Source organism: Electrophorus electricus, chromosome 7 (assembly GCF_013358815.1).
Source record: "Electrophorus electricus isolate fEleEle1 chromosome 7, fEleEle1.pri, whole genome shotgun sequence".
In the NCBI taxonomy this organism is placed as follows: domain Eukaryota; kingdom Metazoa; phylum Chordata; class Actinopteri; order Gymnotiformes; family Gymnotidae; genus Electrophorus; species Electrophorus electricus.
In genome coordinates this window covers 25,677,489-25,702,264 of record NC_049541.1, presented here as the reverse complement: position 1 = coordinate 25,702,264, position 24,776 = coordinate 25,677,489, and the positions used below count along the sequence as shown (strand labels likewise).

The 24,776-nt window shown below is 49.6% G+C and overlaps 1 long non-coding RNA gene across 1 annotated transcript in view; it reads left to right on the top strand.

Annotated features, from left to right (window-relative positions):
• LOC118241762 overlaps positions 1-24,215 on the top strand; it is an 81,836-nt gene extending 57,621 nt beyond the window's left edge. Inside the window, exons 3-6 of the long non-coding RNA XR_004776350.1 lie at positions 16,967-17,040; positions 17,580-17,801; positions 18,087-18,226; positions 23,982-24,215. This is a non-coding gene — a long non-coding RNA (uncharacterized LOC118241762). The remainder of the gene's footprint in view (positions 1-16,966; positions 17,041-17,579; positions 17,802-18,086; positions 18,227-23,981) is intronic.
• Positions 24,216-24,776: the final 561 nt, after the last annotated feature.

The following is a 24,776-nucleotide window of genomic DNA, read 5'->3' as shown; positions in this document are numbered from 1 at the left end:
CCTGAGTCTGCTCTCTCCGTGATGGTCTTCACACTTTTCTGCCCTAAGCGTTCAGGACTCCCGCAGCAGTGAGACTATTCAGCGCAGAACTCTTGAGAACTTTGTGCCGATGTCCGAGCATCATTTAGCCACCTGGCCTCTGTCCTCGTGAAAGGATCCCTAATTAAGCCCACATTAAAAGCGCCGCCAATTAAGCCGATATTAAACAGAGCCCTAATTAACCCGATATTGTGCCCATATTTCAGAGGAGAGAACAGAGTGCGGTTATAAATAGCCCGTGAGCCGGTGGTGCCAGACGCTCGCCGAGGCCTGGCACGGCACGGACTCCGGCGTGGGCCGCCCCGGTGATCTCTCCATGCGCTCGCATGCCCGCCCGGCCTGCCGCCCGGCCGCCTGGCTGCGGCCCAGCGACGCGGCGCTGTGGCCCACCTGGATGAAGGGCACCGTGACTCGCCCTTGACGCCGCGCCTCCCCTGTGAGAGAGCATATGGTCACGGAGCACCTTGAAGGGGGCGCGGGAGCTAGCAGGTCTCCGCGCGACCAGGGTCGGGGGGCCGGGCGCGGGCGAGGGGGCGGGCTATGGTCCTCCCACCCACTGGCCTACTAGCAGACCCTGTAACTGCAGATGAAGTTCAGCTCTGATGTAAGAAGCTCGGATTTAAACGTGTCGGAAATTTCGCGGCCAAAGCTTGGTGTCCTGTCGCGTGTCGTCAGGACCCGCGACCCGTTAGCCGGCAACCCGAACGGGAGAAAGGACGAATGAGTCCAAAATTAAATAAAAGGCCATCTTGCGATAATACAGTCGTAGTTTTCATGTGGTAGGCAGAGAAGGCGGGGGGCGCGATGAGCGGGTTGCGCGAGCTTGCCCGGGGGCGCTCTCGCGGGGATTCGCCGGGTGTTTTGTGAATGGGGAGGGCGCGCGCGTACATGCACGCCCGACCCCGGTGAGCCGCCTCCCTCATTACTCTCCTGCGAGAAACAAAGGCACAATGCAGCATTAAAAAGTGTCATCCCTCATCTGCAGGGCCACTGCCTGACACATTAGGAATTGGTATGCTCAATTAAGCACTGGCAGCCTCATTTTTCTGACACACACACACACACACACACACTCACTCTATTTCCCCCTCTTCCTCTGTCTTACTCACACACAAACACGTTTTCTTTGCTTTGCACTAGTGAGCCACAAAATTTTGTTTATCATATATACACATCATTTACATTGCACTAACTGGAACACACAGGAGCAGGCAATGCTGAAATGAACTCACACACACACACACACAGACACACACAGACACACACATAACACATACAAACACACACCCACACACCCCCACACTCTCACACACTCATTCATCCATTCCTGACCTTCCTGACACTCGCAAACCCTTATCTTCCTGTGAGCAGTTAGGAAAAATGACAACTGTGTGTGTGTGTGTGTGTGTGTGTGTGTGAGAGAGAGAGAGAGAGAGACAGTAACAGATAGCGAGGCAGTGATGATCAGCATCGTGAGCTGCTGAAAGAGAGAGAGCACTCATCTTTTCAGACGGTTTTTCCTTGGCTTGCACCCCTCACCTCCCTGCCTGTCAGCGCAGGCGCGCCCACTCTGGCTGAGGGATTACACCCACTGAGTAAAGTGCTTCCCATAGCTACAGGGTCACTGGGTCACCTCACTGATAGAGACCCAAAGCCATCTTCCGAAGCACTAACCCCTGTCATCACTGGACACACAGACACGCGCACACACACACATTACTGGACATAGACATCATTATAAAAATACTCATTTCTGTGTACTACATAGCTTCTTTTTGTAATTCTAGTTTTAAAGCATGGTATGGCAAAACCTGATGTGTGTGTGTGTGTGTGTGTGTGTGTGTGTGTGCTAAAGCCCCATGTTGATGCACTAATGTGGTGAGAGGTGGCAAAGTCCAGAGAGAGAGAGAGAGAGAGACCGACAGAGACTAACACTAATCATAACAGCCGGCCGGTGGCTGAGATGAACTTGTTGTGTTGCTAATTACTGCAATTATGAGGATGCAGGGTGCTGATGAGTGTGTGTGTGTGTGTGCGCGCCATGGCAGGGGCGATTAAGTAGGGGATTAGCTGGCTGTCCTGAAGAGGGGGGCGGCACATCTCGAGACCAGCCCTGACCTTCTCATTTCATCCTCATTAGTATCTCATGTCAACAGAGCGTCTGCTCCTTAATCATCTGCTATCATCACACGCGCACACACACACACACACACACACACACACACAAACAGCTGCAAACACACACCTGCAAACACACGGACACAAATGTGCGTGTGCAAACAGGACCAAGTTCCTTCAAGGGCAGCCAGCCTGCCTCCCGCGCCCTGAGCTAATCTGTCACTGAGATGAAAGGGAAGCGGTCAGACAGCCTCTGCTCGAACTGGGCTCGCACGGTGACGTCTCACATCTGTCACCTTTTACACGGAGCCTGCCGTAACAGAGATGACACGTGGTGGTGTGCGTTGCTGCGCTGTCCGCCGTGGCTGCCGTATGTGTAGGCTCATCTGTTTGTGTCAGAGTGTGCATGCCACAGCCAGTCCCAGGCAGGCCAGCGTAAATGAGGCCCATTCATTTCTCACGGGTGGCATATGGCAGGGTGTCCAGCCACGCAGAGTCCATCACAACCGGTGCAGGCCGCTGTGTGTCCCTGGCGTGGCTGGGTGTGTCCCTGGAATGGCTGGGTGTGTCCCTGGAATGGCTCATCTGTCGTAGGTGTAGAGTCATGTGATCCGACGGGTAGAACGCGTTCCGCAGAATAAACGCACTGGTGTTGCAATCATTCCTTCTTGCGTTTGTGTAAATCAGCAGTTTTGTAACCTTTATTGTTACTTAGAACTCAAATACAAATATCCTAGATATTTTCCTAATAAAGTTGCAAATGTTGTCGTTTAACGGAATTAGTTATTTGGGGGACAGCCGAGTCTCTCGTCACAAGACGCATGCGCGGCGGAAAAGCTCCCCTCCCAGCCTTCTCGCCTCTGCTTTGAAGACTCGCGCGCTGTCCTCTGAGCGCGTCTGCGCCGACGTGAACGTCCCCGTGGACTCGCGCGTGCGCGCGCGCGCGCTTGCTTGTTGTCGCGGAAGTGAGGAAGCACGTCGAGGGCGTGTTTTCATCGCTGCGCTGTTGTGGCGCGGCCCCGAGACACGCTCCTCACTGCACGAAACGAAACAAACAACCGTCAAAAGCACCGTCTCGGGCGAACCGCTGTAACGACCAGCAAGTCCGAAAGAAAACATCTTACGTCAGACCATCAGCAGCGATCGGCACGCGGCGCACCTCCTGTGCGCGTGTCCGTCGGCGCTCCTCCCGTGCGCGTGTCCGTCGGCGCTATATCTGGCGAGCCTTCTGGCCTCGTCCAATAGGAAGGAACACTGGTGAACTTCCCTAAACACGGAGCTTTCACCGGCTCCGCATAAACCAAAAATATGTGTAAGTAGCGTCTAGACCAAGTTATACAGATATAGTTATACAACAAAACAGACATGTGAGCACAGTCGGACACTAAAGAACGCAACAGGAAGTAGGGTTGTTTTGACACGTCCCTAATAGGCACGTTTCGGGAGAGACTGCTGTCATACACATCACACCTTTCATACATCAGTAGTGTCGTTAAATCTACACAGTGGGTATGTTGATGGATTTGTTAATTAGTTGTTAATTACTTTCCTATGATGATTAGTTAGCATGAATTAATTTGACCTTGGTCTATGTTCTATAGTAAGAGAGAACTATCCTGCACCAGTTCTCTCTCTCTCTCTCTCTCTCTCTCTCTCTTTGTCTCATTCATTCTCTTTCATTTCAACATTTTCTCTCTCTCCCCCTCCACCTCTCCCTGCACCACCCCCCAGAGAACTGACGCTCTCCAGCTAAATGAAACAAACTCGCAAACACTCTGCGAAACTCACACACTGGCAAACGTACTCCCAAACGTCCCTCCTTCCAGTGGCAGACTGGAAAGACGAATGGGTTTGGCTCTGCTGTTTCACTGGGGTGTGGAGTGAGTTGCCCGGCGGGGTGGCGATGAGCCACGGGCTGCCGGGTCGTCCGCCACAAGCCCTGTGATCAGCAGGTTCATTCCTCCTTCAGTTCACCCATCACGACAGTGCCTCCACCCATCCTCCACCCCCCAAAAAAAACTTTCTGTCCAAGATCACACTCTTTGCTGACATGAGTCAGCTCGGCGAGACCAAGAACTGGAATGGTGGCTTTCTCATAAAAATATAAACACTCGACGATCGTATGGTCCAGATAGCTCATAAGCAGTGGTCTACACAAGTGAGTGTTTACGAGGCCATGGTTCTGTGTGCCAATCGTAACAGGGGTCGTTAAATATCTCTCCAGTGCAAACTTATTACCATATAACCATATACGAACCAATAGGTTCCATCTGCTGCCACATTCCTGGCCCCGCCCCAAAGAGCTAGCTTGTCACTGGCTGGCTTCCCATGTCAATCACAGCGTGATGGATGAGGTGAGAGGTCTTGAACCCTTCTCCCCAGGGTTTGGCCTCTCTCGCCCGCAGCCGCATCTGAAGGGCTCGCGTCAGACGGGCCGCTTCGGAGCGCGAGACATGCGGCTCCCATCCGAATGGCCCATGGCCAGGAGAGGCGAGAGCTCATAAACGCCGTGGTAACCCCACGCGCCAATCTCGTGTCCATTGGCTGAGTCCTGCCGGACGGAGTCGGGGTGGGTGGAGACGGCCAATGTAACGGAGGTCCGGGGGGGGTTCTCTGTCACTCTCTCAATCCCTTGAACGAATCTTCGCATCTGGGCCCTGACCCGACGCCTGCTTCTGACCTCCAGCAGGTGCTCCGCACACAGGACCTCCTGGGACTGCAGCCTAACCTGAACTAATGCTGGATCAGTATTGCTTCTTAAAAAGTTTTTAAAAAAAAACCAAAAAAACAAAAAAAACCAGACACCTGAGAAATTTCATCCCGGGTCAGTATTCATTTTATGAAACGATCTCAGAGCGGGGCAGTCAAAAGTCCTCGGATACACCCACTTACACACCCAACGCGGGCTGAGATTGATCTGTAGGGGGGGATAAACAAATAAATAAATGTATAAACCGTCAGCACACCATGGAGGCAGGTCCTCCTGACGTGGCCGTAGATCACAACGATCTCTCAGCTTTTGCTTTGGCTTTTTTTGTTGTTGTTGTCAGGAAATACCCAATTCGCCTTATTTAATCAAACTGGCAGCCCAGCGCGGCCTGCCGGGCATCTCTGCCCCGTCAACCCCCAGCCCCTGCGGGAGACCCCCTTGATTTACGCCCCTCACTGCCTTTATGAATGCATGTGTCGTCCCCTCGTGTCTGCGCTGGCACCTAAAGTGATGGGAATTTTACGCTTTTGATAACTATGTGACTTTCCCTTTTGCCCGGGATTGATGGGTCATAAATCAGGCCATCCAGACAGCGGCTTCCAGAGGTTAAATCTACCCGAAGGGGTTCGCTGGCCAGGGAAGCACCAAAACAGCTTTATTAAAAGGTTAGGCCAAAAAAGGAGACTTAAAAAAAACCTTTCAGTTAATTTTATCATATATGTATATCTTCCCAAATTAAAAACACAGATCTTTGCTGCAGTTTGTTGCTCTGTCATGTCCTGAACGGACGTTCTGGGGGCCACGACCGGAGCTACACCGGCGCAGCGTGGCCGCTGCGATTAGGAGCTGGCATGGGCAGAGGGCTCCGGCCCAAACCCAAACGGCACCCGGGCCCTCTGGGATCAGTCCGCCCGGCATGAGAAAGCGAGCCGCGGAGCCTCATATGCATATGAAATATCGACCTGATTCAGACGAGATTTAAACTTCTCCTTTGCCCGCTTCTCTGACAAACCTACTGTTTTGGCATTGTTGCCCCGGACCTCCGGGTTACCTAGGCGATGACATTAAACAAGTAGAAAATGCCTTGTTATGTGATAAAGTCAAAGAAAGATGACGCATCTCACCCTGTGAATGTATCTGAGACAGGACGTGAGGAAATGTCAAGCGTTTCAAAAGAGACCTGCAGTAAACTGTGGTTATGGAGACTATAACGAATTTCTCCCTTGGTAAAAGGTCTCTTTGTTCGAACCCCGCTGGTCGCTCTGCTGTGGTGAATGTTATGAGGAGTGAAGGAGGAGTGTGTGTGTGTGTGTGTGTGTGTGTGTGTGTATGTACACATTTGTGGCTGTGTGTGCGCGTGTGTGTGTGTGTGTGTGTGTGTGTGTGTGTGTGTGTGTGTGTGTGTGTGATTGACGCTGTATAAGCTTATGTGTGTGTGTGTGTGTGTGTGTACACATTTGTGGCTGTGTGTGTGTGTGTGTGTGTGTGTGTGTGTGAAACTAAGCGCGTGTGCAGTAGCGCGTCCAAAAGCAAGGGGGAGAAAATGGGAGATTGTGACAAGAATGCTACGGTGAAGGAGTGTGTGTTGGCATGGCCACTTGGCCCGGGCACAAAGCACGGAGCTGGCTGGCAGCGGTGTGAAGGGCCCCGTTGCACACATTAGCTGCCTGTTCCGAGTCCGTCGGAAAGGAAACTGAGGCCGAAGTGTCTCGCAGGTGCTGGAATAATGGTGTTACAAATGATCCGATGGCATTGCGCTGCTTCGGGCCGAGCGGGGAACTTCGATGTGTGTTTGCGAGTGTGTTGTGAGATTCAAAAACACCCATGAGTTGATATTGTCCTTTGTCTACCTTATTCTCTCTCTCTCTCTCTCTCTTTCTCTCTCTCTCCCACTCACACACATACAGAATGATTCTCTCACCTACAGCTGCAGCATGGGCGAGCTTTTGAGCAGGGCTGTGTTGTCCTGCACGGTCATGTGTGTCCTGCAGCCCGAGACAGCTGGACGTTGACCTCGCGCGAGTCCAGCGGACACATCCAGACCATCGTACTCTCGACAGCCCCAGCTTCCACTCCCCAGGGTCATTTCCTGTTTTGCTCTTAATTGAGAGTGTTCTGGAAAAATCATTACTATATTAATGATTTAACACAAAGTAACTACCTGCTTTTTTCAAGTGGAAGGGGAGATTTGGCCTCGATCGATAGGCAAGCTCGCTCATTACAAGGGCAAAGTTATAGTAATTAGGCAGACACCAATAACTTTAAATGATCTTTATTTTTAATTGCATATTATCAGGAACCACAGACTGCACCTAAGCATAAATGTGAGATAATCATGAGAAGAAGAAAAAAAAAGATTAATTTGCCTCACTTGGTTTTTACCTACCAGTTACAAGCTGCATTATTACTTATCCACTGTGCGGTTCATCCTTCTGTGTGGTCTCTCTCTCTCTCACTCACTCTCGCTCTCTCTCTCTTTCCCTCTCGTCCTTCCTCCATGCGTATTGCGCATTGTATTAATACTATCCAAACCTACTGAGGCGCAGAATTCCACACACCTATCAGAGCCGATCATGGATTAATCCAGGGTTAGACGGGACTGTTTGCGCCCACCCTGTTATCTCCATTGGTGTGACACTTCTGCTTTGATCTCAGACCAAATAACAGTTAAGACGGCCTCTTCCTCTGCATGAACACGATGCGCTGGCCATAAAGAAGAGAGATCCAACCCCCCACAGCTGGGGCGTTTTAACGGCCGTAGTACCACAGGGGGAACGAATCCCAAAACGGGAGAGAGCACAAACTTTTCTCTGATAAGCTGGAAGACCTACATAACAGCGCTCCAACCATCAGATGGCAATATGGCAAACATGGTGATGATCGTTGGAGCAGGCTCATTTGAATGGGGCCCTCGGTATGGAGCATCCAAAGTGCGAGTGAGCCAATCGGCTATCGGATATGGCCCAGGAGACATGAATATGAATGATTATGAAAATGAAATGAAGGATCAACGAGCAGCCATCTGCTAGCTCTTCTTGGAGAAGTGGCCTCTCACGTAGCCACTCAGACAGAGGGAGAGAGAAAGAAGATAAGAAAAAATGATAGAGACAGGAAAAAGAGAGAGGGAGAGAAAGGGTATACGTACACAGACAAAGAAGAAACAAACAAAAAAGGAATGAGAGAAAGAGAGAGAGAGGGAGAGCGAGCGAGCTACGGAATGCCTGGTTGGCACGCTTTCTCTGAGAGAATGCGAGCCAAGAGTGGCGATCCTCATACCACACACACACACACACACACACACAGCGCGCGCGCTCCCCGCCCAATGCCCGTCTCCTGCGCTTTCCCCCGAGCTCTCTCCGATGCGGTGGCAGATTGCAGACTCAATTACTCCCCTGTCAGGTGATTATCTGCCGCTCGTAATGTAATCTCCCATTCACACGTAGCATATTTCAATTACCACCCGCCAAAGAGGGGGGGTGGGGGGGGGAGAAAAAGAAAAAACAAGCTGCGTATTCAAATGGCCGATCACCTCGCCGCCGCCGAACAATGTCAACTGTACGGGAACCGCAGCCGAAGGCAATTACACATGTGTTCCGAGCCAATTATGATCGCTCTCATGCAGCCATTTCTGCCACCAGCCAGGGAGCGTTCGGGGGGAGGGGGGGATTAATTTAATGACAATATGCTTGCTGTACGACACCCGGCCCACACACACACATCCCCGCCGCCGAGCTGGGCCGCTGTGTGCAGAAGCTGGCTGAGACCCATTAGGCCTGATAGGAAGCCATTACGGCTCAGGGAAGAGCCGCACGGGGAGCAGCGGCGGAGCCGTAGCTCACCCCAGTGCATGCTGCGTGGCAACGGAAGACGCTGAGTTTCAGACCATGACGTGCCCGCATGTGTGTACGCAGAGCCAAACACGCGCGCGTGCGCACACACACACACACACACACACACACACACTTCCTCATACTGCTCTATACAGCAAGAGCCTTGTGACCCCATCGTCTGAGCTCATCCATTGCCTCATTAGAACCGTGAGTTGACCTAGGCACACTGGTGAGGACAGCCGCAGGACAGGGATAGTACTGGTATAGACCGCACTGGGACGGGGACAGTACTGGTCTGGAGAGTACTCGGACAGTGACAGTACTGATTTGCACAGCACTGGGTCAGGGACGGGGACAGTACTGGTCAGGACCACACTGGGACGGAGAGAAAACCGAAGATGTCACACAAGTTCCAGAGTATTTCTCAGTAGTGAGGCGCTAAGTGTTGAGCTAAGCGGAAAACGTTTGGTAAGTCCGTTTCTGTAAAAGTCGTTTTGAGAAATCATGAAACTCAACAAAAGGTCACCAAAAAGTAAAACAGCAGTTCATGAAAAGTAAAACCACCCATCTCAAAATGAACAGAACTCTAACATATATTTTTATATATTTGGAGTACAAAGCTGAGAAAATCTCTCACATATATTATTGTGCAATTTTAAAATTATTTTTATGTAGTGGTGCACTGCTGAGGCTACAGGGATACTTCGGTTTGGACGTTTCAGTCTGAACTGACTACTTTGTCATTTACAAAAGAAAAACAGACATGTGTGCATGTGTATGCAATATTTGTGTACATGTGAGTGCAAACACCAGGCGCACGCAGTGAGATGTTGTTTTGCAACCGGAGTGAGTTCCCCACCGGGCCTGGGAGAGCAGACGTGGCTCTCCTGTCTCGAACCTGACCAAGGCAGACATGGACGAGGTTCTTACGCGATGTAATAACGCATTAAAACATGATGAATGCGTCGGAGCTCCACCCGGCAACAAGCAATGCCATGGCGATGCATTATACCGCGCGGTATTGGTTGTCAGGGAGGGAAGGGGGGGCGCTCGGCTAGATTCGGACCCCTGCGCTGGGAGATGAGGGATGGGCGTCTTGTAAGCAAGTGACAAGCGTCCCAGGTGACAATTCCTAATCCATCATAGGGCTGTTAGAGGCGGCGGCCGGAGAGAGAGGGGACGAGGGGAACGCCGACAGCTGCTCCGCGCCAATCCACTTCATAATGTGAAGGGCTGTCCACAGCAGAGGCAGGAGCTCAGAGAGTGAGGGAGAGAGGGAGAGGGAGAGAGAGAGAGAGGGAGAGGGAGAGAGAGAGGGAGAGGGAGAGAGGGAGATGGAGAGAGAGAGGGAGAGGGAGAGAATGATGTATCACATGAAACACATAAACATGAGTTAAGCAGTTAAACAAAACATCAGAAATGCTCTTCACAGAAACACACACACACACACACACACACACACCATTCAGACTTCTTTCTTATAAAAGCTCTGTTTCTCCTTTCCCAACTGCTCTCTATGCTGATGTGAGGACCATGGAGGGCCAGTGAGGAGCACCCTCACCTCCACCTCCACCTCCACCCTCACCCACACCCCCACACCCACCCTTTATGGTGGTTGGTTCAGGGCTGCCTGGGCCGATTTGTTATGCACCATTCTGTGTCTTCTCCCTCTTACTGTAAGTGTACTCTGAGCACAATGCTAAGTTTGGGTCAGAGGTCGCAGACTATCCGCAGTTCCTCTCTGTAGGCTGGTGATCTGTGATCTCTTGACTTTGCAATGTGTGTGCGTGTGTAAGTGTGTGTAAGTGTGTGTGCTCTCTCACTTCCATGTAGTTGGGAGCATGCCACAGACTTCCTCTCACTCCAGTGCATCCATTTGTGTGTAAACGTGTGTGTGTGTGGGTGTGTGTATGAGAGACAGCGCTATGCATGTTCCTGTTAACCTCTTCATTGAGTTGAGGACAGTAAGCACTAATTTGTCATTTATTCGGGCTCCACACCCACTTCCTTATGACAGTCTCATAGTTTGGTCACTAAACACATCATGAGAAAGTTTTGCTCATAGAAACGACACAAACACTGAAACACATGCTTTTTTTCATCCTCACTTGTCATGAGCTCAACTTAGACACACACACACACACACACACACACACAAGCTGTGGCTGGAAGGCAGATAGGGCGATTAGTGGAGTTCAACCTGCCACCTTCTGGTCACTACCGTGTGTCATTTCTGCCTGCCCTGGGCCAAATGGAATCGCGATCAACACACACACACACACACACACACACACACACACACCACACGCACACACCGCACCCGCCCCCTTCGTTTTAAACACACTGAAGGTCACCAGGGACGACTGCCTGGAGAAGAACTCAGCAGAGAGAACTCCAGCAGGCTCACAAAAGAGTGGAGTAACATTGGGGTGGGGATCAATAGCAGCATAAAAGTGACTTAGTTTGTGTCATAAACCATGAGAAAGTGCTCGGGGATGGTGAGAACCAGGCTCTCAATTTAATCTCCACAAAAGCTACACTGTACTGATGAAGTGATCTGAGAGAAAGAGGGAGAGAGGATGAAGGAGAGAATGAGAGAGAGAGAGAGAGAGAGAGAGAGAGAGAGAAGGGCAATAAACTATAATACAGACACTTAATTGTCATATTAAAGACTCTCTCTGTGGCATGCTAGAGTGTAGGTCCAGTTTATCATTTGGCAAAATGGCTACAGTAATCAAACCACAATTAAAATCGTCTCAGGATCGTCCCAGAGACTTTGCCGACCCCTCCCGATCGTATGCTTCACGCTGTAAATCATAAAACGTCACGGCATGCGTAATGTTTTATGGCCAAGCGGTTATGGTTTTATGACGCTAATTCAGCCGGCCGGGTCCGTTTACACAAGGCGGTGGGCAGGGATTGGGGGCGCCAGGCCTCACAAGGGGGCAGTCGCTACGGCTGGAAGCTGCCGTTGCTGGCTTCATCTCCTCAAGGGCCGTCAAGCTAAACTATAGATTGATATTATGGCGTTATTATGCTTTTTTGTGAGGTTGCGGTACGCATCACGGTTCTGTATGTTCAGTCAGTATTGAATTATGTGGTGCTGGAAATGCCTAGGGAATGGACTGTGTGTGTGTGTGTGTGTGTGTGTGTGTGTGTGTGTGTGTGTGTGGTGAGAGGCGATGGCCCCTGTCTGTCATAGATCTTCTCAGCAGGTCCGTGTGTTAAGCCTGCGTTAGATGTCAGCTCATCATGGGCCAAAGTAGTCGTGACACAGGCTAAATGGGGGACAGATCGTGCTGACAGAGAGCTGGAACACAGGCGGGACCCAGATGCTGACCCTTCCCCCAACTCCCCTCTCCCCAGGAGGAGGTGACATCGAACCAATCACCCTGTCACTCTTCTGGGTCACTGATTTGACAGGGTCACATCATAACCAACACTGCACCCATGTAGCTCCATGCTGTCTACACACCGATACCACCCAGTTGGAGAAAACAAGCTTTGTGTGTGTGTGTGTGTGTGTGTGTGTGTGTGTGTGTGTGTGTGTATGTGCTTACTGTGTGTGTACTTGAGAGTCCTCACCGTGAACTGCTGGTCTCTCTGGCCACTTGAAGTTTGCAAATGCAAGAGATAACATTTAAAGCACATGACCTCTCTATTAATGAGCCACTGGACCTTTGGTGCAACCCGGTAACTCACTGCTCATATGGGACAGGAATTCCTCCACCTGTCTGCTTTTTCTCTCCCGTTTTGAAAAATATCTCCATCAAAACCGATCCGTGTACGCCTGTCCCTCTGCCTAACTTTGCAGACCCTTACAAGAAGCCCCAAACTACGACGAAGACTGACGTTTTCATTCCTGCTCCGTGGAGGACATTTAAAATGATGGATGGAGAGAGAAGTGTGTGTAAGTGCTTGCACAGGGGTTGTGCATGTTTTTCCAGACGGAGCTTTTACTGGGAGAGATCGCGTGGGGGGAGGTGGAGTAAAGGCGTTGGGAGGGACACGGTGGGGGGGTGGGGGTTGTAGGGCAGCATTCAAACATGACTGGCAGCTTTACGGTGGCCATAAAGCCTCCCCATAGAGACAAGCACATACTTATATCAGAGAGGCTCACGTCTCCAGCTCACGCAGGCATGGGGCCATAATGTCAGACAGAAGCAGAGAATGTTATCATCTGCTTTACGGGGCTAGTGTTACACACACACACACACACATGCACGCATGCATATGCAATGAAATGTACAGACACGCATAAATACAAACCCATGCACACATATACACACACGCACACACACATATGCAATGAAATGTACAGACACACATACATACAAACCCATGCACACATACACACACACACGCACGCATACGCAAAGAAATGTACTGACACACATATATACAAACCCATGCACAGACACTTAGACACACACACACACACACACACACACTTCCAGGGAAACCCGGTCAAATTTTATTGCTATAGTCTAATCACTCAGGGTTGTTTACACACTCTATTTATTTGTTTTCCAGTAAGTTTTCATATTTCCTGAAACTGTGACTTGTATTCCATCATATTTGGCATGTCCTTCTATGCCTTTCTGAAGGGTTTCCAGAATCAGGTGCCAACCCTCACGATAACTCCGCCGCTGTGTTCTGCAGCTTTGCTGATTAGACAAACTGCATGGAGTCTTCACAAACCAGGAAGCCAGTTAGAGTGATTTGGAAAAAAAATTAAAAATTCAGTGAGTGACTGAATATTAAATATAACTGCTAAAATGTATTACATTTAACTTTCATATTTACACCATTTGGCAGACGCCTTTGTCTAGATCGGCTTACAGAAGTGCTTTGCAGTCTTTATCAGATATTTACCCTTATATGACAACGGATAGCTCAGAGTTGAGAACACCAAGGCCCTGACTGGAGTGGAAAAGAAGACAGTTAAAGATTGTTTAAGTTCATATTTAAGTGCTTAGTGACTCAGTGAAGAGGTGAGTCTTCACTCTTTGTTTGAAGACAGCCAGTGACTGTGCAGACAGCCCAGGGAAGTTCATTCCACCACCTGGGTGCCAGGACAGAGAAGAGTCTCGGTCTTCTTTACGTCTTCAGGGACAGAGGATGAGGCCGTGCAGTGCCGGGGCCTCAGAGGCAGAGTGCGTGACATATATTCCGCATGTGCAGTAGTAAATATCCGTGGCATGGTCCTCAACTTCCAGAGTAAATCTCTACAGGATTGTTCTTCAGCACTACTCTTCCTGTAATGGGATATGAATTAGAGGACGTGTTTTCTTCCTGCTCTTGTGCCGGAGCACGGGCCGTGATGAAATACGGACAGATGACACCTCGCCCGATGGCTTTGTAATTCAGTCTGCAGTGTGGAGCTGTCCGCTCCGGCCCTGTGCTTTCACCAGCAACCCCCACCCGCCCCCGCCTAGCAGACAGCTCTCCGTCTAGCCGATAAATCCGCGTGACAGCTGGCGCAACGCTCCCGTGACCGGCGACGCGGCCCGGTTTTCCAGGCCCTGACAGGGCCTTGTATTGAGTATGATAACACTTACTTCGTCTTCATCCGGAGAGGGAGCACAATATCAATCCGTCTGATGATCCGGCAAAGCGAGGCGAGCACTTCTGTATCAATCTTCATACGCCCGCTGCCCGCTGCCTAAGAAGAGGCCCACGAATAGGATCATTCAATCACAGCGTGCTGGCTGCCTGCACTCCGCCTCTCGCCCACTCGAGCGGTCTGGACTTCCCATCAGGCTTTCTCGCTCTCTCCCTCCTTCTCTCTCAATCCCTCTCTCTCTCACTTTTTCTTTCTTTCCCTCTCTCACTCTCACTCCCTCTCTCCCTCCTTCTCTCTCAATCCCTCTCTCTCTCACTTTCTCTATCCTTCGCTCGCTCTCTCTCTCTCTCTCTCTCTCTCTCTCTCTCTCTCTCTCTCTCTCTCTCTCTCTCTCTTTCTGTCCATCTATGTCTCCATCTCCATGCCCCCCCCCCCCCCCCTCTTGTCCTTGGTCTGTCAGGGAGCATTAAACGCCTTTCCGAAACTCCCTCTACCTGTTCATACACAAATTCGACAGGATGTGGAACAAGCGTGCAGTGCAAACATGTCCAGAGCACAGCCCTGTCCCACCCTCACGCTGTCCGTCGGTCCTCCGCCGGGTCTGGGTGTCTCTTAGTCCCTCTTACTTGTTTGATGCTTGCATTACATTCATTTTCACCTTGCTGAATATTGTCCCCCTGACTTGGAGGGCATTGTTGTTACAAAAAATAAGAATCACATTGAGTGCATGTTTTATGCAAGATGGCAATTGCTCTTGCATGTGTGTGTGTGTGTGTGTGTGTGTGTGTGTGAAAGGGAAGGAAATACATAGATTACTAAGAACATGTTTGCCCTGGAATTTGAGTGTATTGTAAAATGTATGGCACTGTGTGACTGTGTTGTGTCCATCAGTGCTATGGCACTGTATGTTGTGCAGTCTATCTGTCTGTCTGTCTGTCTGTCTGTCTGTCTGTCTGTTCAGTGCCTAATGCAATGTCTCTAATTTACTTTTTCCAAGCATAATTATGCCACAATCACCAAACTATTATAGAGCTCATCCTGTGTAGGGGAAGAGAAAAGAAAAAGACCTTTCTTTGCGCCTGAGCGTGGAAGGAGAGGCCCCGGGCATCTGCCCGAGAGCCGCTCTCTGGCCGAGGCAGAGCAGTTCGGCGCGGGCCGCAGACCGCGTAAGATATGGCTCTATCAACAGGCACTCGGCAATCAACTTTAACTTGTCAGTTTTGATCTATCCGGTTATCGCTGCAGGTTGTTTGGCAATGTCTAATGTTCTGTGAAGATGGGCCTTTCATATTCTTTATCGCCCCCCCCCCCCCACCCCCCACACACACATACACACACGCTTTTTTTTGTGCCTCCATCAAAAGAGATGCTTTGTGAAAACCATAGAAAGGGGAATGGAAAGGATAAAACTGCAATGGAGTTTAACCCTTTCAAGCATCATCACTGCAGAGCCCCAGGGCTGCGAAAACCCACATCACTGAGCTGGTAATTGGTTCCTCTAAATCTGCTGAGTACAGAGAAACGAGAACACCCTTTTTCATCAGAGCTAAGAAAATAAAGAGGAAAAAACCCTAAATAGCATGACCATCTCACTGTCCCTGTGCCGGTCCTCTGTCCATGATGGACGCTCAGCAACCATCAAGCCAGCGGCCTTCGGTTGTTCCTGTTATTTTAAAGTGTTGCCTACCGAGCCACACTATTTTACTGCATTTCCGCGGCGAATATGTTCGTACGTGTGAAAGTCATGCTTTTCCTTTTACGTGGGTTAGCGCTGAAGCTTCGCCGCTGAGCAAGACGTCCACACCCAACCTTGCGAGCTGGCCCACTACCTCATTGAGAAGGAAAGCCGCGCGCTCTCCAAAAACAGAGAAACGGAGCACGGCCACGCGCTCCGCTTTGACCAATTTGTCCCCATCGCTCACTTCATATAAACACTGAGCGATCTGGCGTGGTCGGGCCCCGCGGTCTTGAGGGGATTTTTATATTCGGCCGTTTCATTATACGACTCTTTTTTGGGGAGGCGGGGGCGACGACTCTGTGGGCGCCTTTGGCTTTGAAACTCACAGATTTAGCGCTGTGGTATTGGCTCATTTTTCATATCCATTGTTGGCTTGTCAGGGTGTCATAGCTCCTCCAGAGAGCCGTTAGATCAGTCCAGATGGATAAATCATCTCGGATCTGACACACTCATTTAATTTGCGCAGCTCCGCTGCAGCAGGCTGCTTATTAATTGAAAAATCCCCGCTCCGTTCACTGAGTGAGAACATTCCACCTTTTTATTTCATTTTTATTAACATGGATATTCCGTATGATTTCCCCCAGCAGCCTGTTGACTGCTAGCCAGGCACTTTGTCATTTATCATCATATGCTATATTTGTCAATCGGCTGACTTTTCTTTTTAACCCCTCTCCCAAAAAAAGGTCTTTAAGAAAATGACTTTGCATATAAAGAAAGCGTGAGACTTTGTGACTATATTTATATAAAACGCCACGCGTCCTGCCACACTATGGCGGTTTCGAACTCCGCATCCCGCGTTATTGTTTTCCATCTGTGAAATAAAGTAACAGGTACTTAATGTACCAAAAACAATTTGTCTGGCCGTTATTTTCCCATTGAAGGCGTGCACGGCTGGCTGAGACCTCCCTTTATCTCAGCGAGGCTAATACATTTTCACACTGCGCTCCGGTGCTTTCATTTTACAGCCGACGAGCTCAGCGGCCTCACGCTGAGGCTGAAATGGGACCCCAGTCACTACGGCCCCGCCGAGTGTGTGTAGGTAAGTGTGCAGAACAAATGCTGAAAAAGACTTTAAAAAAGTTTTCCGAGGCGCCACTGATTTTTTTTTTTCCCGCGTGTGTGTGTGTGTGTGTGTGTGTGTGTGTGTGTGTGTGTGTGTGTGTGTGTGTGTGTGTGTGTGTGTGTGTGTGTGTGTGTGTGTGTGTTACTACCATGGTCATCTATCCATAACAAACAAGCCCAAGCTAAAGTTTTGTGAAAGTGTGTGTGTGTATGTGTGTGTGTGTGTGTGTGTGTGTGTGTGTGTGTGTGTGTGTGTGTGTGTGTGTGTGTGTGTGTGTGTGTGTGTGTGTTACTACCATGGTCATCTATCCATAACAAACAAGCCCAAGCTAAAGTTTTGTGAAAGTGTGTGTGTGTGTGTGTGTGTGTGTGTGTGTGTGTGTGTGTGTGTGTGTGTGTGTGTGTGTGTGTGTGTGTGTGTGGGCACATGTGTTTATGTGCGCTGGTCAGCAGGGGGTTATAGATTGGGGGAAGGGGCATGACCAGTACCATGTGATTTCCTCTCCTCACCCTCAGAAAAATCCAATTTGAACCCCTCCCTCCCGGGACGCACGGCTAAGATCAAAACAGTGCCAATGACAGCGTGTCAAAATGAGGAGGGAAGTCTGTGAAGGCCATTTATTCAGCACAGGGCCAGAGAGGAACTGGGCTGTGATGGGTCCCAGCCTTCAGCCAGCCTCGGTCATTTCAGATTCCCTTCACTGAATCGCTGGGATCTACACCAAGCAGCCGTAACAGGTACTTACCGCTAAAAGGCCCTTCACACATCCCCACTTTCATGGTACATTACCAATAATAATAATACTCATATGTTAATCATAATAACAATTTAATCATCATTATCATAACGACATGGGCAGGAGTTTAAAAGTATTCACAAGAGTTATTAACTTAATGACACCATCATCAATATAATCTACATATTCTATTCTGTAGGCATTTATTATGAATGTAGTCTCTGTTTATGCATTTGAGCTAAACAAAACGGAAATCTTCGAGGCACTATCATCTTTCGAATGTCAGCTCCAAACTGCAGAACAACTCTGATTCGCCGTCTGAGATCCAGGCAAGGTGTCGGGAGGCGTCATCGTCCCACGATGCCCTGCAGCGTCAGATCCTGTCTACTCACGCGCAAGACCTGCTCTGCCGCTCCACGTTGGAAGGTTAATAATGATTCCGCTTGTAACGCTGTCTAATGAGGTGCCCTCTGCTGATCCGGGCCTTGCGCACACTCCACGCTCACGACAGTGGAGCTCTGCTAATGGCACCGTCCCTACCAACACAGTCAAGCAGCACTAACAGGGATCGCCCTGTTTCAGAGCCAGACAAGGTAAAAGGGGACGGGGAGGATTCCCCTCTCGGCCTCGGTTTAATTAGCCATACTGACTGCTGATTTATGCCTCGTTTATTAAACGAGGGCCACAGGAGAGCGATCGTTTAATTCCTGCTCGGGATTAATAGGTCGGGATTGGTTGGGATTAATAGGCAGGCGAGAATCTGCCCCTCTGTGGCGGCAGCGAGTCAGCTGGTGGTTTCACAGCTTTCTGCATAGGATGTGATCACACGCATAAACATACGTGTGCGGTGGGGGGGACGTAGTCAAAGAACTCTGGCAGGTGTATGAACCCTGTGATGACGGCTCTCCAAGCCTCCCTCTCCCTCTCTCTCGCTCTCTCTCTCCCTCCCTCTCTCTCTCTCTCTCTCTCTCTCTCTCTCCCTCCCTCTCTCTCTCTCTCTCTCTCCCTCCCTCTCTCTCTCTCCCTCTTTCTCTCTCTCTCTCTCCCTCTCTCCCTCTCTCTCTCTCCCTCTCTCCCTCTCTCTCTCCCTCCCTCTTTCTCTCTCTCTCTCTCTCTCTCTCTCCCTCCCTCTCTCTCTCCCTCTCTCTCTCTCTCTCTCCCTCCCTCTCTCCCTCTCTCTCTGTCTCTCTCTCCCTCCCTCTCTCTCTCCCTCCCTCTCCCTCTCTCTCTCTCTCTCTCTCTCTCTCCCTCTCTCTCTCTCTCCCTCTCTCCCTCTCTCTCTCTCTCTCTCCCTCTCTCTCTCTCTCTCTCTCTCTCTCTCTCCCTCCCTCCCTCTCTCTCTCTCTCTCTCTCTCTCTCTCTCTCTCTCTCTCTCTCTCTCTCTCTCCATAAGGGATTTCGTCTCTGTGGACTGGAGTTTCTGAGATTCACAAGGTCTCGCCACTCTAGTTTGCCCTCCTGTTAGCTCCCGCTTGAATGGGTGATTTAGCTTGGAATGGAGTTCCCCTCTCCCATCATGTCAAGTCATTTATGGCATCTGTGTCCTTCCTCAGTGAAGTGGAGTGGTTTGTTAGCAGCTGTGTTTTCTAGCACACGGCCCTGAAAGTCCCATCAGCCCCCTGCCGTGAAGCACAGCGGCAGTGGCCACAGACACACACCAGCCAGGAGTCCACTGGCCTCTCTTTCTCTCTCTCTCTCTCTCTCTCTCTCTCTCTCTCTTTCTCTCCGTGTCTCTCTCTCTTTCTGTCGCTATCTCTGTCTATCTCTTTTTGTCTGTCTCTTTCTGTGTGTGTGTGTGTGTGTGTGAGTGAGTGTCAGTATCACTGTCTGTCTCTACTCAATCTCACGCTCATGCTTGCTCTCACAGATGTACACATGCAGCATGCCAAAATATCGAATGATGTTGTTGTACTCTATCCCGGGGTGGCAAGTTTATTTTGGCCAACGCGCACGCACATTATGCATGAGAAGAACTACGTCATGCTGATTAAATCGGGCATGTCACCACAGCGCTTTCTAGTACTCCTGTAGCCACTAGCGGTAGTCTAGCATCAGATGCACAGTTGAAACTCATTTGCTATTTAGGCAAAGCGTACAGGTTTTAAGTAGAGTACACCTGAGCTAATTGGACCTGATTGGGTTAACAAGTGTAATGGATATAGCTTGGAAGGCCCCCATGCTGCAGCCTCAGTCACGCACGAAGGCACCTGGGCGCATCCTCCTTAGCTGACCCGCATTTACTCGCGGCTATAATGCACTTGACTGCAGGGCTGCTGAGGAGGTTATGTGTGGTTCATGCAGAGGTTAGGTATAACCCCCCCACACCAACCCACCCCCACCCCTTCCTAGTAGTAGAATGCAACTTAGACCACAGGGAGGAAAAACACTCGCTTTTGCGTGCAGTCACCTGCACCTGTCCGCACGGGGGCTTCACACGTGTCTTGTCTAAGAGTTTGCAGCTAATAGAGGATTCGATATTTGATGCATATTTTTTTATGATCTTCGCCTTCTTCACAAACCTGTCATTAACGACTCAGATCCACGCGACTGGAGAAAAGCTGCAGAAATTGTCGGTGTCGCCGGTGCATTTTGTAAAGTATTAATATATAAAATATATAAAAGTATTCATATATCATTTTATATTAAAACTAATTTTTATTAGAGAGGTTAGCTTTTGTGGGCCTATATTGTGCTCACCTGCTTGTTTAGATAGAATGTTATGATGCTCGGGCAAACTTTTAATGTCGGATGGATGTGGTCAACGCACTGTTCACGTGCAGCCAGCAGAAGAGGAGGTACCCGGTCCCATAGCGGTGTAAATGTGGCGTAAGTACAGGCGAGTCAATCAAGCACTTGTTTGTTTGCATGTTTACGTAATGTAACAATGATTACAGTGACACAGTTTGCACTGTATTTCTCCATAGACGTCTTTCTTGCATAGACGTCACCTTTACCATCGTGCATGCACGCACCTCGCCCCTGACAGAGGGCTACGCTGAGCAAAGCTGTTTACATTGTAAAGCTGTTCCCTCATCTATTTCTCTCTCTCTCTCTCCCTCCTCCTCTCCTATAATTATCTTCTCTTCGCGGTGGTTTGGGGATGCTTGCTCTCTCATCCGTGGTACAAGCGCAAGGAGAGACGGCCCGCCACATTGCCCCTGAATGCGCGTGGCTCTTAGTGGGAAGAGATTCATAACCACGAGCGAGATGACAGCCGGATCAGATTTCTAAACTTTTGTGCGCGGTCTGACGGGTGATCCGTCACCGACAGGGCTGTTGTTTTCTTAACCTCGCCGGCGCATTAGCCCCACATCCTGCCCCGGCGGAACAAGGTGACACGTTAACGCTGAGGAAATCTAACAGAGGAAAGCTTATAGACTTTAGATTTGTGTCTCGCAGGGGCAAGGGGTTGGAGGAGCTGGGTGTAGGTGGAGGGTAAATGAGAGCGCAATGCTATGAAGAGTGGTTTCTAACTAATAGCTTTCTGGGGTCTTAAAAACGCATCGGCCCATTGAGTTTCTCACCGTACCCGTAGAGTACAGAGTTATGATCCTCCAGTTTCTTAAAAGTTTATTATTTCCCTGAAAAAAAAACAGGGAAAAAAATTATGAATACTTATCATAATCTAATGCTTATTAATAACAACTACAGTATAGCACACCAGGGGATGGGTACATTTCTCCAAAAAGAGAAAGCATGACGAGGGTAATAGAAAGATAATCGTGTATTAAATGAAAATTCAATGCGTGTGCAATCACCATCGCTCGTGATTCCCTAGTCAGCACAGAGAAGGCCTGCAGTATTGGCCTAGTCACACGTTCTGTCACGCATCCATACCAAGCTTCCACTCGGTCTGTCATTTAAGGATTACTGTGTCACTCGCAGGCAAAGTGAAATCACGGCTATGAAATTGGGTTATGGATGGCTGAAAAGGCAAGGCTCTGATCACTAAGCAGTGATCTTTCTTTCTTACACACTGTCAGGAGTGTCTCTCCCTCTCTCTCTCCCTCTCTCTCTCTCTCACTCCCTCTCTCTCCCTCTCTCTCTCTCTCTCTCCCTCCCTCTCTCTCCCCCTCTCCCTCTCTCTCTCTCTCTCTCGGTCTCTCTCTCTCCCTCTCTCTCTCTCTCACTCTCTCTCCCCCTCTCTCTCTCTCTCTCTCTCTCTCTCTCTCGCTCTCTCGAGCTCTCTCTCTCCCTCTCTCTCGCTCTCTCTCTTTGTCCCTTGCTTTTTCTGAGCTGTTGCTATAGATTTGTTGTCATCGGGCGCTCTTGCTGACACCCGTGTCAGAAAATGAATTTTTCAGCCCCCTCTGGATGGACTCCATTCGTAGGGTGTAACTCTATCAGAACATGCCATTCTCCTACTCACTCAGTGTCTTGCACGCGGACAAGGGCAGACGAGACGAGACGAGACGAGCGGAGACGAGACGAGCCCAGTTATCTGTCAGTTTTGTCCACTGGTTAATTAAATTAGTTTGGAATATTGGGTATTTGCGCAAGCTTTTTCTTATTGGGCATTTCAAAAACGTATGATTATACCGAGTGTGGTTATAACTGCATTACTCCTTAAGCAGGCAAAACCAGCGCTTGTTTGATGATTCTCTCTTATGAATGTTTGCATGAATAACACTGTCAAACCTGAGAACACGGTATGTAACACAAATTATCTTTTGATAGTGAAAAGTCCGTATGCTACAATTACAAACATTTAGAAATATAAGGTGCATGGCAACCGTTCCTAGCAGGTGTGCTCACAGTCAGAAATGTAAATATATTTAATTGATTTTAATTGAATTGAGTATTTTATGACTTTTGGGTCATAATATTTTTAAATTATTACTAAAGGAAGCTATTTTTATTTCCAACAAAAGCCCAGAGAAGATCAAAAAGAAAACCTGCCGCGACCAGTTTGTAGAAAGAGGGGAATGGTGGCACACAGTCGCCGTGTCTCCTACTCGTCTGTCTTTCTCTCACTCTCTTTGCCCCGAGCAGCCTTATCAGGCGGCCGGGCGAGAGAGCCGTCCGCTCCCATTCTGCCGTTAGTGAGCACACGTCAGGACCCATTTGCCACTGGTTACTTTGAGAGTGACATCAGCGGCGACCTTTTGACCCGCTCCGACAGAAGAAAAGGTCTGGCGATAGTTTTCCATTATAAAGGCTGAGCAGTACTTGGGCCAGATGGAGTGGGTGGGGGTGGGGGGGTAAACACAGAGCAAAGAGAAGAAAAGGCCCTTGCGATCGGATTTGCGGACGAACCTAGAAGAAGCCCGGGCGACACACCTGCCGAAGTCTACAGTAGATCGGATGAAGCGCGCGCGGGTGCCGAAATTGCCCCGGCCCTTGTTTTGGGCACGTGTCTTGGCAGTGCGTCGGCTCACGGCTTTGATATGGGAGAGGTCTGGTTTTTGTCCAGAGAGGCAGTGGGGAGAGAGAGTGTGGTGGTGAGACACGCTCTCCCAGTGGGGTGGACAACGACACGTTGTGTAACTCTGATCGATGCTCCCGCGCTCGCCGATAAAAAGATTTCACACAGCCAGAACCTCCATCTAGCCCCTAACCCCCCCCAAACACACACACACACGCTCCGCACCTCGACCCCGAACTTAATAGCTGCTGCACCACTTTAACCAAATCAATGCAAGGCAAAAAGACACCGGCCATTACAAGCCTTCAAGCTCCGGAGATGTGAGTGGCCGGTCTCCCTCCCCGAACCTCCACCCAGTGTCCGTGCTTGCCGGTCTCTAGTAAACAAGAGCACGTGGTGCCGGGCATCTGGCCCTTGCCGATGAATGGCAGGATGCAGAGAAATGATTGGAGCAGGGACATCCATTTGCATGCCTGATTTATATAATATGACACTAATCCAGACATGGGAACATCCTCTTCCATACCTCGTTAGGACCTGTTAGCTTCTCACGACGGGCACATACCCCCCCCCCCCCCCCCGCCCCACACACACACACACACACGCACACACACACACACACACACCCCCAGGCAGTATCATCCACTGAAGTCTTTACAGGTCGAACTCACCTCGACCGGCTCTCTGCCCTCCTGGATAAATCACGTTTATGAAAGTCGCAATTACCTGATTAGCCCCCCTCCTCTCAGCCTCAACCCCCTCGGCGCACACCCTGGCGGGCCTTCCGAATTCATTACTGCCCGTAATCTTGTTTAGATCGCCTGTGAACTCCGCCTTGGGGTGGGAGGGGACGGCGTTAAATGTCACAACGACCCCCAAACGATGCAGCATGGTGACGAGCGCTTCAGCATACACATCCACGCAGGTATGAAAAATGACTCAGCGGCTTTGAGTGGAAGGCAGTGAAGGGAGAAGCACCTGACCTCACGTCGCCTGAGTTTCTTTGGGGAAGTGTGTAATTTCCAGATTAGAAAAAAGTGAGTAGCTTTGGAAACCCTTTCAAAACATGTAAAATAAACATTTTTTAAAAACAAGTCCGAATGGTTATGATGTGTATTAGTATGCACAAACGCAGAGTCTGTGTATATGTTTTCATGATGTACGAAGCAGAAAGGAGGAGCTTTCGCAAAGCTTTTATCCTTTTCAGGTAGATGGACTTCGTTAAACACAGAGGCTGAAACTAATGATGTTAGTTTATACGGTATTTCTCTTTTTAACCCAATTTCAGCTAAAGGAACCCTGGAACATTATGTCTTTGCTTTATCCACCACTGGCTCCAGCACAATCATTTCGTAGATAAAATTCTTAAATGAAATGTATAAAATTAAAAGCTGAGAAGGTCATAGGCGTATTGATATTTCAGCGTTTGGTAATACGGGGTGGGGGAGGGGTCCCTGAACTTTCTGTTGTTCACACGTTCACACTCAGTGTTCTGTGTTCCCAGTGTGTCAGTTACATTAGGCCTCATTAACTTTCCTTTTCCCTTTATATCTGCTAATTAGCTCAGAGGTGGTCACAAATTAATTAACATCTCACATAGCCTGTGCAATT